We start from the raw sequence: 13,243 nt of genomic DNA on the forward strand, positions 1-13,243 counted from the left end.
CAAACTCCACAAAGATATTCAGTTCATTATCACGTAAAGAAAAGCAGCAGATTCTTTTAAAGCCAGCCACTGGAAAATACTCCGCCTGGATCTAATTCCTCCTCATTCCTAATTCATCTAATATTTACCTGAATGTATTCTGACTCTGCTCGCCTCATCAGTCATTATTCTAAATTAATTGCTGGGAAACGAGGAGAGAGAAAAAGAAAGAAAAAAAACACATCCAGAGGCAGAAAAAGCACCGGTCTTGGCAATAAACAGCGTTTCTCTCCGGGCTGATGCGGGGCAGTGATGAATACGACGGCTTCCCCGTCATTAATCAGACCGCAGCCTGTCCCTCTCTGGGATGGCCCCACGTCCAAACCCACCTCCCCCCCCCTCCTCCTCCCAACTGGAGGAGGCTCAGAGGGGGGAGGTGCCTCAGCAGACACCAAAGCTCCCTTTTATTCCACCCCCTGCTCCTTCCTCCCTCTCCTCCTCCACCTCCACCTGACAGCTATCACCTCCATCCGGCAGTCCCTCTGGTGACGAGGCTCTTCCTCAGCGGAGATGCTAAAAAAAGGGCCTGTAGTGAAGCCGACGGGGAGGAAGAAAGAGGTGCAGAAAATATAGAGGGGGGCGAAGGGAGGGGGGGGGGGGGGGGGCACACCAAAAAATGGAAAAGGAGGAAGAAGGCTTTTAAGGAGATGGGGATGAAAAGGGAAGATGTGGGGGGAGGAGGGAGAGGGAGGGGGGGGGGGGGGATATCAGGGTGCTCCTCTCTTTGTAACCCCTCCCCCCCCTCCCTCTCCCCACGGGTGGCTCCCACCGACTGAACATACTGGCCTGTCTTTAACAAGGCGCCTGTCCTTGGGAGATTTCTCTCATCATCAATCAACTGCAGCCGGGGAGTCACGCGGGACAGAGAGCGGGCGAGAGAGATTGAGAGTGTGAGAGGGAGGCAGAGAGAGAGAGAGAGCGAGAGAGAGAGGGAGATGGAAAGTATGAGAGGGAGAACGGGAGATAAAGAGGAGGGTGGAATTGATTTAATTAAGCGATGGAGGATGCAGGGAATGAGGCGAAGGCATACATTTCAGAGAGCTCTCTCTCTCTCTGCTACGTGCCTCTGTTTCTCGATGTCGTGCACGCCGCCTGACAGCAGACGCGGCGAATATGAAGCGGCCGGCGTGGAGCAGCGACGCGCCGCCACAACCCACAGAGCCCCGTGGAGGCCATCGGGGTAGAGGAGGCCTCCTCACTCATTCACCGCCCTGACAGACGCTCTGGTCTCAAGTCTTCTGTCTGCTTTGATGTTAAGGACATTTACAATTTACAAAACATGCTCGGAGCAACTTTAGTGCAAGATTGGGCAACATGACGTCTGGTTTTGGAGATTTTCTACTGTGTCGTAACTCGCTCGTGTCTTTTTTCTTTCGTGCTTTTTGTCTTGTGTTTCTTTGCAAGCAGTTTTCAACAGTGGTGCCGTTTGCATATTTCGGCAGAAATATTACTGCCTGTGGTACGATTAGCGTCTTAAATCTCGGTTTTCCAAAAGGCAGGTCCAGAGCCGCTTGTGTTTTACATTCAGTTAAGTCAATAATATCAGGATGAAACAGTAAATCAAACGCGCTTTCAACAGATACAGTCGATCAATCAGATGAAATTCAGAAGCTGCAGAGAAAACCACACACACACACACACACGCGCACACACACACACACGCACACACACACACACACACACACACACACACAAGTCTCTCTGTCTTCATTAATCTCAAGGTTCCTCTGCTCTGACTGACAGCTTGAAAATTACCACTGGAGACTGAAAACAGACTTGTGTGTGCAAGTGTGTGTGTATTCGCGCGCGCGTGTGTGTGTGTGTGTGTGTGTGAGAGTGGTCGGTGGCAGCGGGGTTTAGATGTTGATGATGAGACAGCCCTGCTGTACCTGTGATGTGTGATGAGTGTCCCAAGAATCAGGAACACATTCCTCACGTTGCGTATCCACACGTTATACTTCATCTGCATTATGTGTGCCTTTCATCTGCTGTACGTGAATTATTATTGCATCTATTAGCCACTTTTTCATGCCATTTGTACACAAACAAATGTTTTATCAAGGGATACACTGTTGTACCGGCAAGCTAATATCATCCACCGAACAACAAATCGGTCATGCTCTCTCGCGCATGCCTTTTGTGTATCTGCGTGTGTGTGTGTGTGTGTGTGTGTGTGTGTGTGTGTGTGTGTGTGTGTGTGTGTGTGTGTGTGTGTGCACGCGCGGTGTACGTGTGTGAGATCCAGATCCTCCACCCACCAGCGCATGCTAATTAGCAGCCATAATGTCCCGTCAAGGGAAATGCAAGATAAATCAGTTTGGGTTTGACTTTGTAGTGAGACAGAGTGTTCTGGGAGGCTGGGCGGTAAACACACACACACACACACACACACACACACACACAGACACGCACGTGCACATGCCTCTAAATACAGGCAAGTGATGTAAAGTATGAAAATTTCCTCTCCTCCTTATTGGCACACGACTATCAGCTCAGTTTCTCAGTTCCTTCTTCTTGTTTCCTCACCCCCTCCTCCCTCCCTCTCTTCCTCCCTTGTTGGTCCATGCCCGTCAGTACTTAAACCAAGCCGTGAGCTGCCTCTCATCTCGCCCCCCCACCCTCTTGTGTGCGACTCTACCTTTTTGCCAACGGGCTCGGGCTGGCGTCCAAACACGTGACGTGACTCTCCAGACCGAGCAGGTACGGCCGTGTTCCTGGAAGCTCCGAATGGAGATACATAGCGACCGGCTGTGAAGCTGAGATATACCTGTCACTGACCAGAAGAGGACACACACAGACATAATGTATATACATATGTATGCACAGTGTCCTCACACACACACACACACTGGCTCAGACACAAGCACTGGCCACACACACACTCTTGCCACAGGCGGAAAAACTGATGAAATTTTATGCCAACTCTTTTTTTCCTTTTCTTCTTCCCATCTTTCGGTTTGGCCGAGGCGAACGGAGCGTGTCACAGCTCCCTTCGCCTTCTGCGAGTTCATTTTCACGACAGCGCAGTCTAATTGCGGAGATAATTAGATTTGGGGAAGGCCGCGTTAAAAATAAAAGCCTCTCGTGTCTCTCAGCGCTTTTTTTTGCCCGCATGGGTGGAAGGTGTTTGAAGGCGACAAAGTGCCGGGCGCTCTCTTCTGCTCTTGCTCGCGGGGGGAGAGTGGCACTAAAGAGAAACTTCCTTTCACAGAACTTTGGTCGGTTTCCTTGGAGAAACAGAAGGTCAGAGTTACAAAGATGTCTACACTTTTTTTTTTTCGGGATGGGACGTTTTGAAGCGAGGATGTACAGTCCTGAGGAAGAGGGATTTTGATGATATCTAACAGCAACCCACCTCCAAAGTGAGGCATTTGACTTTCTCTGTGATATGTCTTCAGTTTTTTCTGTGTGTGTGTGTGTGTGTGTGTGTGTGTGTGTAAGGCCATTGTGTAGCAGCATGTACTGTACCACTAGGTTAAAGACTTCTTTTTCCCAATGTAAACCTATGGAAAAATGATATTTTTGGGCCCATCGTCACATGTCGGACCCAGAAATTGTAATTCTACCGTTGTCAATAAGTTGAGACTTGTTTATTCACCTCACTACTTTCTTCTTTCTTCTTCTTCTTCTTCTGCTTCTTTGACCTCGTAGAGAAACACGTTTTCCTCAAAATGTTTTCGAATTCTTGAAAGTCGCGAATCAATTCAGAATCTTCGAATATAAAAAAAAAGAAATCTTGATCCTCACATGAATCGATGCCCGGCCCCTAGTAGGCGCTGCGTGTGTTCCCATGGGTTCCCCCTCCGCCGCCGCGTACCCGCGTGCTCCCCTGCATACACGCCAGAGCCCCGTCTCTGCATCCACTCCCAGTTTTTCTTCGGGTGCAAAGGCATCTGGATCGATTGCGCGAGTCTCGCACTTGATGCCCGGTGATTGATGGCGCGAAGGTGATTTATTAGTCATGTCCGAGCAGCAGGCAGCGGGGGGGAAAGCTCTTTTGTCCCTGTCTTTTGAGGGCCTCGCTGTTGTTTTTCATTTTCTCCCTTTCCCTGCAACGACTCTCTCTCTCTCTCTCTCTCTCTCTCTCGCTGTTTTATTGTCGCCCTGCAGTGTCCTTTTAGATCTGTCTGTGAAATCGTCTCGTAGCAAGCGCCGCTACATCTCAGATGTCTCGCCCTCGCACCGCTACAAGAGTGTAATTCTATAGGAACGGGCTGAAATAGAAAGAAAGCGCTATAGGCGGGCGAGCGGCGGCGTGCGCTGTAGTGTTTTTGTCTCACTCCCTCTTTGCCCTTGTCTTGTTCTCTGCGTCTGACTGGAGGCCTAATAGCTTGCTAATCATAGGCTTCAATAGGTAACCCTGGAATGAGCAATTTCCTGCGAATCAGGTTTGATGGGGAGGAAGTCAAGAGGGAGAAAGGGATGAAGCACGGTAAGAAGCAACCGGTCGGTTGCCAGCACTTCTCTCGTGCCTCTTGTCACGCTAACAGCTAGCAGAAGGTCTGAGGGCTCGTGGGTCTGAACCGACTGTGGCTGCTCATGAGTGGCGCTCGGAGAGGGAGGCTGGGGATGGTTTCCACCCTTCAGCCAAGTTCACGCCTAGAAGTGAGACTTTAAAGTGCTTTGTACTGTACTCCCATTTATCACACTCTTACAAGCAAACACATTGTGTTTTATTCCATTTCATACACTTTTGCTTCTGTGGTTTTGGTAAGTCTACTATTAGACATCTCTCTCTTTAAAAACATAAAACCTTAAAATACATTTTAAAAAAAGAAATCATTGAACAAAATGTGCTGTTTGAATATGACGCCACATTTCAAAGCACCATCCAAATCGAGGTGCTGTTCATTTTTTATCTTGTAAATGTGTTCCTTTGCTGTTTATTTCAGCGTTGGTCATGTCACCTCTTACAGTGCTCTTAATCGTTTTTTGCCGATATTTCCTCCAAATAGTTTTGTCTCCAAAAGGCCAAACAGAAGAGACAAAGCGAGGACGCCGATGCCTCCTATCTCCTTGTTTCCAAATCGACCTCTAGACCCCAAAGGAACCTTTAGACGGTCATGTTTTGGTTACTTTATTGGTACCCGAGGGTAGACTTTGGTTGCAAACAGTAGAGAAACAGTTGTGGTAATCACATAACCCATTCATCCTTTGACTGAACACATGACGGTGAGAGACTGAGAACTAGCTGCTACCTTTAAAAAAAAACAAACATCCTTCTAGATTACAGATGAGTATCTTTCCCTCGAGAGTGATACGTTACACATCAACAGAAGAACAATGATCCATTTCATGACTGATAGACATCAGGCTCCAGTGGTTTGATATTGCCGCGTTTCAGAGTCGCTGTGACATATCGTGGGATTCAATAAAGCACAAATAGTTCCACTTTAATTCTACGTTTTTGCATCTGTTGCGGGGGATCCTGTAAACATAAATCAACACAGTGCAGTTAAGCGAGAGAAACATTCAAATGGGCTCCTTCGCTTTCCGTTTGCGACTGCATTTATTACACCGGGTGTTTCAGCAGATAGAAGAAAATCATTTCACTTAATATGTTCAAACACTATTGTGTACCGTTTGCAAATTACTTGTTGCAGAGTTAACTTATACAGTTATAAAACAATACATCAGCTGCCTTTGTGGCACCAGGACTCCTCTGCAGACACGACAACGTGAAGGAAAAAGAGAGTCGATACGTTTGTGACGCTTTGATTGATTGGTGACTTCTCTCTGGTGCAAAAAGTGAATCTTCCTGTTCTCACATCCTCTTCATCTTCACCTTTTGCTTCCATCTATCAGCGACATCATGGTCCCTGCCATGAAGCAAAGACCGTACTGTCAGGGAGTTAAAGTCAGGACTCCCAGGCAGGTCAGCTGGCAGTGCTCCTGTAGTTTGGCCTATAGATTGGGGGCAATCATGAAGACGGGTGGTCTTTCATCCTCACAGAGGAGTGTTCTTTCCACTTCATGTGATGAGCACCGCGGCTGATTCAGACCGGAGGATCAGCGCTTTGGCTCCTCTGTGCTTTCTGCAGTACAGCGAACACAACTCCTTCCCAAAAGAAGTCCCAGAGGACGCGTCTGGAGTCCCCGGCTGCAGGACTTCTCCGCTGTAGTGACGCCGTCGAGTCATTTTACGAGCCTCTTGCTCGATAGCATTACGAGCGGCCGGTGCCGACGCTCATCTGCATCTTCCTGAAAATCAATTCATTTCACGAGTTTTGTGTGGAACCTGCAGTGTGGTTTCAGACCACTGCTGAACTATTTGACACTAAACAATAGTTGTATAAACATTTCCAATGCGATGTTACCATCACTGTCTAGTTTAGAGGCAGGATGATACTGAGTTTTAAGGTTAATAGCGATACTAATTTGTAAAAACAATACTTCAGTTGATGGGCATGTTTTTGACATAAACAAACATTTCTGCAAAGGACTGCAATTATTTTCTTCGTTCATTTACGTCGTGGAACATTTTATAGCTGAACAATAAACTCAATTGCTACTCTGACTTCAAACATTTATAGACTGATTTCTTCTTACGTATTGATGCTTTATCTGCTAATGAAGACCAATATATTGCAAATTAATGGATTCTAGCTTCATCACAACAGCTTTCCAGTCGGAACAACAATAAAAAACAGCTACTAAAAGCTGGGATGTTGCATTATATGAGCTATCAATTTCATGCAAGATACTGCAAGAGAGATTCATACTGTCATTTCAAAGATGGGTAAGCGCTACTTCACAAATCAAAGGAGGGAAACCAATTGAGGGAAGGATGCAGTGGGGTCACACACACTCATTGGTATTTTGGGTTTTTTGCAGCAGAAGTGGAGGCTCTCATTGGAGAAAGAGTCAGGAGGCAGCGACAGAGTGAGTGTGTGGAGGAGAGGGGAAAGAGGGAGAGAGTGAGAGTGTTGGTTCAGTGTATTTGAAGAGAAATGGAAGTGGTGCAGTCACACCTGCAGGTCGCCTCGACAGGAGCTCAAAGGAGGATGTGCAGTGATGCTGATAGTTTTTAAACCCACTGGTGGGCATTTCAGTGGTCCGCCCAATAAAATGTATATTTTTTTTGTTGGGTGGTATGACCAAAAATGTGTATCTCAGTGTTTTAGCTCAGTGTGATTGTTGCGGTTTCTCTGTATTTAATTTCTATTTTTGCATGACTGGGTCAGTGGCTTATTCTACTGTCAGGAGAACATAATATATATAAAACATGAAATGTCCTCATGCATGTACTGAAAGCTTTATGAGGGTTTGCGTGGCCGCTTAAAGTTATATCAGACAAACAGTTTCACAATTTGTGTTGTCCAAATGAATGTAAAACACTTTAAGTAAATAAATAAGTTACACATGCCAAGAGCTATTAGCATTTGAATTGTGTTTTAATGCAAGTAATCATTATATATGACAATACATCTGAGAATTTTTTTTATGTTTAGCATTGACTAGAGGACGGTTAAAATACATTGTTGGGACGGTGGTTCTAGAAAATGCTGTTCATCACCGTGTTATTTAGATGAAATAAGAGGCATAATTACCGGTTCGAGCGTTCAGGAGCAGGTGGAGGTGTCAGGCAGCGACACCAGGTGTGCCATCTGATCGCTCAGTTGCATCAATAAGAGCGATGATGTCACAGGCCCTAACGGCGGCTCCAGATCGACCATTAGTGCATCTCCACCTGCCCGGCCCGCTCCGCGTACTGTAAACGACGGCGGCTCCTTCGCCGGCGATGAGTATTGATCCTTCGCTTTCTCTCTCTCTCTCATGAAGCATTTCAGTGCGTGACATCATCAGCTTAATTGATGCAGCGCAGTAATCAGCTGGCACACCTGCTGCTCGTTAACTGTCGTTACCTAACACCTGTACCTGCTCCCGGGGAAGACGGCCCTCTCTGGGGTCACACTCAGGGGCCATTTCCCCCTCTATCTTTTCCATATTCTGTCCATACTGAGATCAAATTGACCGTCGTTGGCGACCAATAAACAACTGGAAATCAAATCGAGTGACCGATACCGAATTGTTTTCCTCAAGCGATTTCATTAAATTGTACAGCGATTACGTTATGAAAGCCTCTCTCCGTTTCGCATCACATGCGCTGCACATCCTCACATCTCATCATGTGATGCCGTCGGCGCCGACAGCGCTCTGGTCCAGTCTTTACTTACCCGAGCTCCTCCGCATCGCTCGCCTCGTGTTGCCTTTTCCTTTTATTCCCCCTTCACAGTCTCTCCTTCAAAACTGCCTCTCCCTCTCGTCTCTGCTGGTTGTGTGTTGATGACAACAGGTTTGTGTGATTACACAGAACAGCTCATGCACTGCACCTAAACAGCCTAACTTATTATTCTGGGCTGCGTTCGTTCGACAAGACATTCTTCTTCATTGTTCTCCGTTACACTCCTCTCCTTTATCATTATTTCATTCGGCTCTCTCTCAGTTGCTGCTACCTTTACTGTAATGCCGCATCACTGCTGCACCTCTGCACCCTCGTCTTCCTGCTCCTTTGCCTTTTGAAGTGCACGCTCACGTCTCACATTCAGTCTTTGTGCTTTTTTATTTTCAGCTGTCAATCAGAAGGAAGATGTTTTTTTTTGTCATCTCCTCCAAGATACATCTGTATAATGAATATTTCTTTAAGGGATGGAAGTGCTCCAGGATGTTGTGATCCCAGTAGTTTCTCCATATTTGGCAGCAACACTGTAATTTGCAGACACAATTAAAACATTTTAACGATTCAATCTTTGACCTTCGTGACCCTTTGTATCAGGATGTAGTTTGCTCAGGGACCTATAGAGGGCGCCCTTTAACTACACTGTGTCAGACAGGTATGACCTGGCACTATAGACCCACATGATGAACCGAGGTTTCTCTCTCTCTCACACACACACACACACACACACACACGCACACACACACACACACACACACACGCACACACACACGCACACACACACACGCGCACACACACACACACACACACACACACACAGCCCAGGCTGTAGCCAACCTCCTTCTTTTGGGAAAGGAGTGATGTGCAGGGGGACAAAAAGTGATGAGAGGCGGTCGGGTGAGTGATGAGCACGGGGAGCGATTGGCTCGCTGGCAGATGATTCGAAGATCATTCACCCCCCTCCTCCTATGCCCCCCCTCTCCTCCCCTCCACCCCCCTCCCCCGAAATAGCTCGCCAGTTACGAAGGTTGTCTGAAAGCATTAATAAGTAATGAAGGACCAAAGGCCCTGGTTTTGTGGATGCATACATGCACGTGTGTGTGTGTTTGTGTGAGAACTTTGCTGAAGGTTTTAGTAGGCGTGTGTGTGTGTGTGTGTGTGTGTGTGTGTGTGTGTGTTGCTTGCCTGTTTGATTGCACATGTGAAAATATCTCCCATCTAATTGGATTTTATACTTTCTGTTTTGTGCCGGTGATGTGTTCATTAGCTCATACGACATTCAGGTGACTGAACCTGTCTCTATGTCTAATCCGATTTGACACATGCCACGTGTGTGTGTGTGTGTGTGTGTCTCTGTGTGTGTGTCAGTGTGTGAGAGAGAAATAGAAAGAGAGAGAGCCTGTGTAAATCTCATGTTCTTCATATGAATAATATTCAGAGCTGTCCCTGACTTCCATTTTGAAAAGTGCTTCTCTCAGGTGTATCTTCCGCAACGCGAAAGTGTATTAACTTTGAATCTCAATGTCGCTAAAAAAGGTCACGCAGGTCACCGAGGATCCCGGCGCGAGGCCGCAACCTTGTCGATTCCCTTTTGAGCATGATCGACGGGTCCTTTCAGTTGTTTTGCCCCGGGAACAGTCTGTAAGTCGAGGTCGAGATCCTCTCGCATCTCTTCTCATGGTCACTTGAGTCAGCAGATGACGTCCCACACAGCCACGCTCATTAAATATATATTTACTGCGTGAAACATCACCTCTGCTGTCTTGACCGCGCTGTAAAAGGTTTACCTTTTAAGTAATGATTTAAAACAGAGGAATACAACCAGTATCTTTGATTGGGATCAGCTAGGAAACACTTGAATTTTTTTATTTAACTCACAATCTCGAATTGTGTATTTTATGTGGATATATTGAGACGTATGTGGTCAGTAAAGTCACAGATTGAGTCTTTAAAGTGTGTGGGCTTTTCACGTGACATATGGTCTGGGATGAGTCCATTTGTGTCGCTAAGAAACTTGAGTGGTTCACACGCTTTGCTCTGGGAGAGCAGCTTCTGGACGTCAAGCTGCTTTAGAATATATATTGCAATATGGCAGTAACATAGTAGTAATTTAATCTATTTTTTTTTAACCGAGAGGACTCTTTGAGAAGAGAATTAACACATCAGACGACGTTAAAGCAATCTCGTTATACGTTACAGCTTCCATATATAGACCGGAGTTGACAAAGCGCTCCTTATCAAAGAAAAGAGGAAAAATAATTGCGTGTTGCGTGCCAACAAATCCCCAGCAGAGATTCACACTGTTCCCCCCTTTCACATTCATGCGCCGCCAGAGCTCCTACAGCCTGTAGGTCTTTTGTGCGGTGGCCATTTTGCATTTACCCCTAGTAAACACTCAGTTTAATTTGACTGGGGACTCAGCATGGCGCAAATTAAATCAGCTCCCTGTGTACAGTCATTTATTTTCCGAAGGCCGGCGAGAATAATGCGAACGGATCGTAAATCTGCCCGCGCGGTCCGACTGCAGAGCGGATAGCTGCTGCAAAAACCCCACAATGATGTCATCTCCCAAAAACTGCCATGTTCCTTTGTCCTTTGGTGCATAAAGAGACTTCATCCACGCTCACGGAGGCCTGGCAGCGGGCTGTGTTGTGCAGACCTTTTTTAGTTCTGATCGCTCAATAGGCCGGAGCACCTGGACGGCACTAATGGAGACAAGGCTGTAATTTGTCCGCGGAGTTAATCAACCCTGAGTGAGAAAGAGAGAAGAAGAAGAAGAAGGATGAGAAGAAGGAGGTGGAAGGCGAGGGTTGTGAGGGAGGTGAGATGTAGAGTAGTAAGTGGGGAGAGGAAAGAGGAGGGAGGCCCGGTTGTTCTGCAGGGAGAGGACGGCTGCAAAGAAAAAGCTAGGAGGAGAGAATAAATCAAGTCATCATGCGTGGCCAGTAATTTTTCTTTTAATAAATGACCTCCACGCGCTACATAAATATCCTCTTACCCACACAAGTGTCACTTCCACTTTATCTCCTGCCAGCAAGAGACACACGGGGAGGAAGAAGAGGAACGAGAGGAAGTATAGTAGCGCTTCGCGGTATCTGCAGTGGAGAAAGGATGAAAGGGATTCGGGATACGTCGACATCTGGGTGATAAGAACTCCGGGAGAGGGGGCGACGTAATATCTGGAGATGTCCCGATTCAACAGACGCAGAGGGGACGGGTGAGACAATTCATCACGGTTTTCGTAACGTAGTTGGAGAACAACTGGTTTCTGCATCTGGAAGCCACACACAGTTTCATTCAGAAATGGAGCAGTCAGAGTTTAAAGGCGAGTTCATCTCTCCGGTCGCTGCTGGCTTCATGATCACGCTGTAAAAATCTAATTTTTGTGTGAAATTTCAGTACCTTTTCGGAGTTGCATCCCCGTCCAGGGGACGTGCGATCTGTTAGTGAGTAAGCGTGCAGCTCTGTGTCCGTCCACAGCAAACTCCAGTGGCAGCTGCACGCTGGAGGACCGTTCCAGGTTTGCGCTGACTTGCACTTTCTCAAAGCCAATTCTGGTTTGTATTCATTGGATTAATCAAGACTGCAGTGGCCATTGCACACACATCTGATGCACCTTTCAAGTGCTTAGCGAATAAGAATTTCCGAATTTCATTATACAGAAAATGTAGAATTTGTTTGTGGTATAATTTGGCGTAGATACATTATTTGTAGCTGGAAATGTAAGATAAGCGTCACACAAGCGTAGAACAAATGACCCAATTTTCAGAAAAGTGTGTGTGTGTGTGAATGTATTTGCTACGCATGTGAATTTTGGCCTATGACCGTGTTTCAAGTGGGCCTTCGTGTGAGTATTTTGTCAGGAAATGAAATGATTTCCTTCTGGGTTCCCACTTGTCAGGCACCGCATTGTGCGAGTGTGATCGTGTACACAACGACTCCACGAGCAGACTGACATGTTGCTCATCATCCACGTCCTCCGGGGACCTACTCAGCATTAGTCCTGCCGTTTCTTGTCGTGTCTCACCCCTGAGCCTCAGGAGGAGTGGGGGGGTGGGTGGGATGCTTCATTGTTCATCGCGATAGAATCAAAACACACAATGATGATTCCCCGTCATGGTTCCCATTGTCTCCGTGTCGTTGTCTCGATGCCTCTCCGCGACGCCGTGAGCGCTCTCGTCCCCGAGGCAGAGAGGAAGGGCAAGGCGAGGCTGCAGAGCTCCAGATCGCATCGCCCTACGTCGAGGATTACATGTAATGCAATTTTTATAACACGGTTAGAAATATCACGGCTGAAATCAGCTGCAAATACCGGAAGAAAAAAACAACGACAGCGTGGTAATCAAATGTGGGTGTTGTCCCATGATTCCTGCAATGCTGTTAAATGGACAAAAAAGTAATAATACAAATAATTTCTGTCACTTAGTGGCTGCTCGGGGAAAAAGAAATCTCCAGGAAATGTTTGTCGCCATTTGTCAGAATGCCACGTGGCCGATGGAAGCGACGCTTTTGAGCTTCGGCCTATAAAGGTTCATTTCTCTTCATGCCCAGTGAAGCTTTAAGCAGAGCTGCCTGAGTTGTAACCGGTTGCAGTTAACAGGATTACACTGATTTGATATGAATACTTAAGGAACGCTGGCCTCTAACAGGCGTTTTACAGATTAGAAATAGCGTTTAGCATTCAAGCGGAAGAGTTCAGAGAACGTTGCCGCTAAAGGCCAAACTGTCGATTTTTAACTTGAATAACAGATAATGAATAAAAGCCCATTATCATGTCGGGAAGCCTGAGGCCACGTGTTGAAATTGCTTCTGTTCTTTTGTTGTCCAACCAACAGTTCACTTTCATATAAGACAAAGAAAAGCAACAAATACAACATGGTAAGATTGTATGCAAGACGTTTTCTGGCATTCTTGCTTTAAAAAAAAAAGATAATAATGACTTTATCTATATAGCACTTTTAAAAACAGAGTTGACAAAGTGCTTAGACGCGACCCAAATGGCGGCAAACATAAAAGACCATACCA

The sequence above is a fragment of the Clinocottus analis genome, unplaced genomic scaffold (assembly GCF_023055335.1).
Source record: "Clinocottus analis isolate CAN_PGR_092001 unplaced genomic scaffold, fCliAna1.0.p SCAF_14, whole genome shotgun sequence".
In the NCBI taxonomy this organism is placed as follows: Eukaryota; Metazoa; Chordata; class Actinopteri; order Perciformes; family Cottidae; genus Clinocottus; species Clinocottus analis.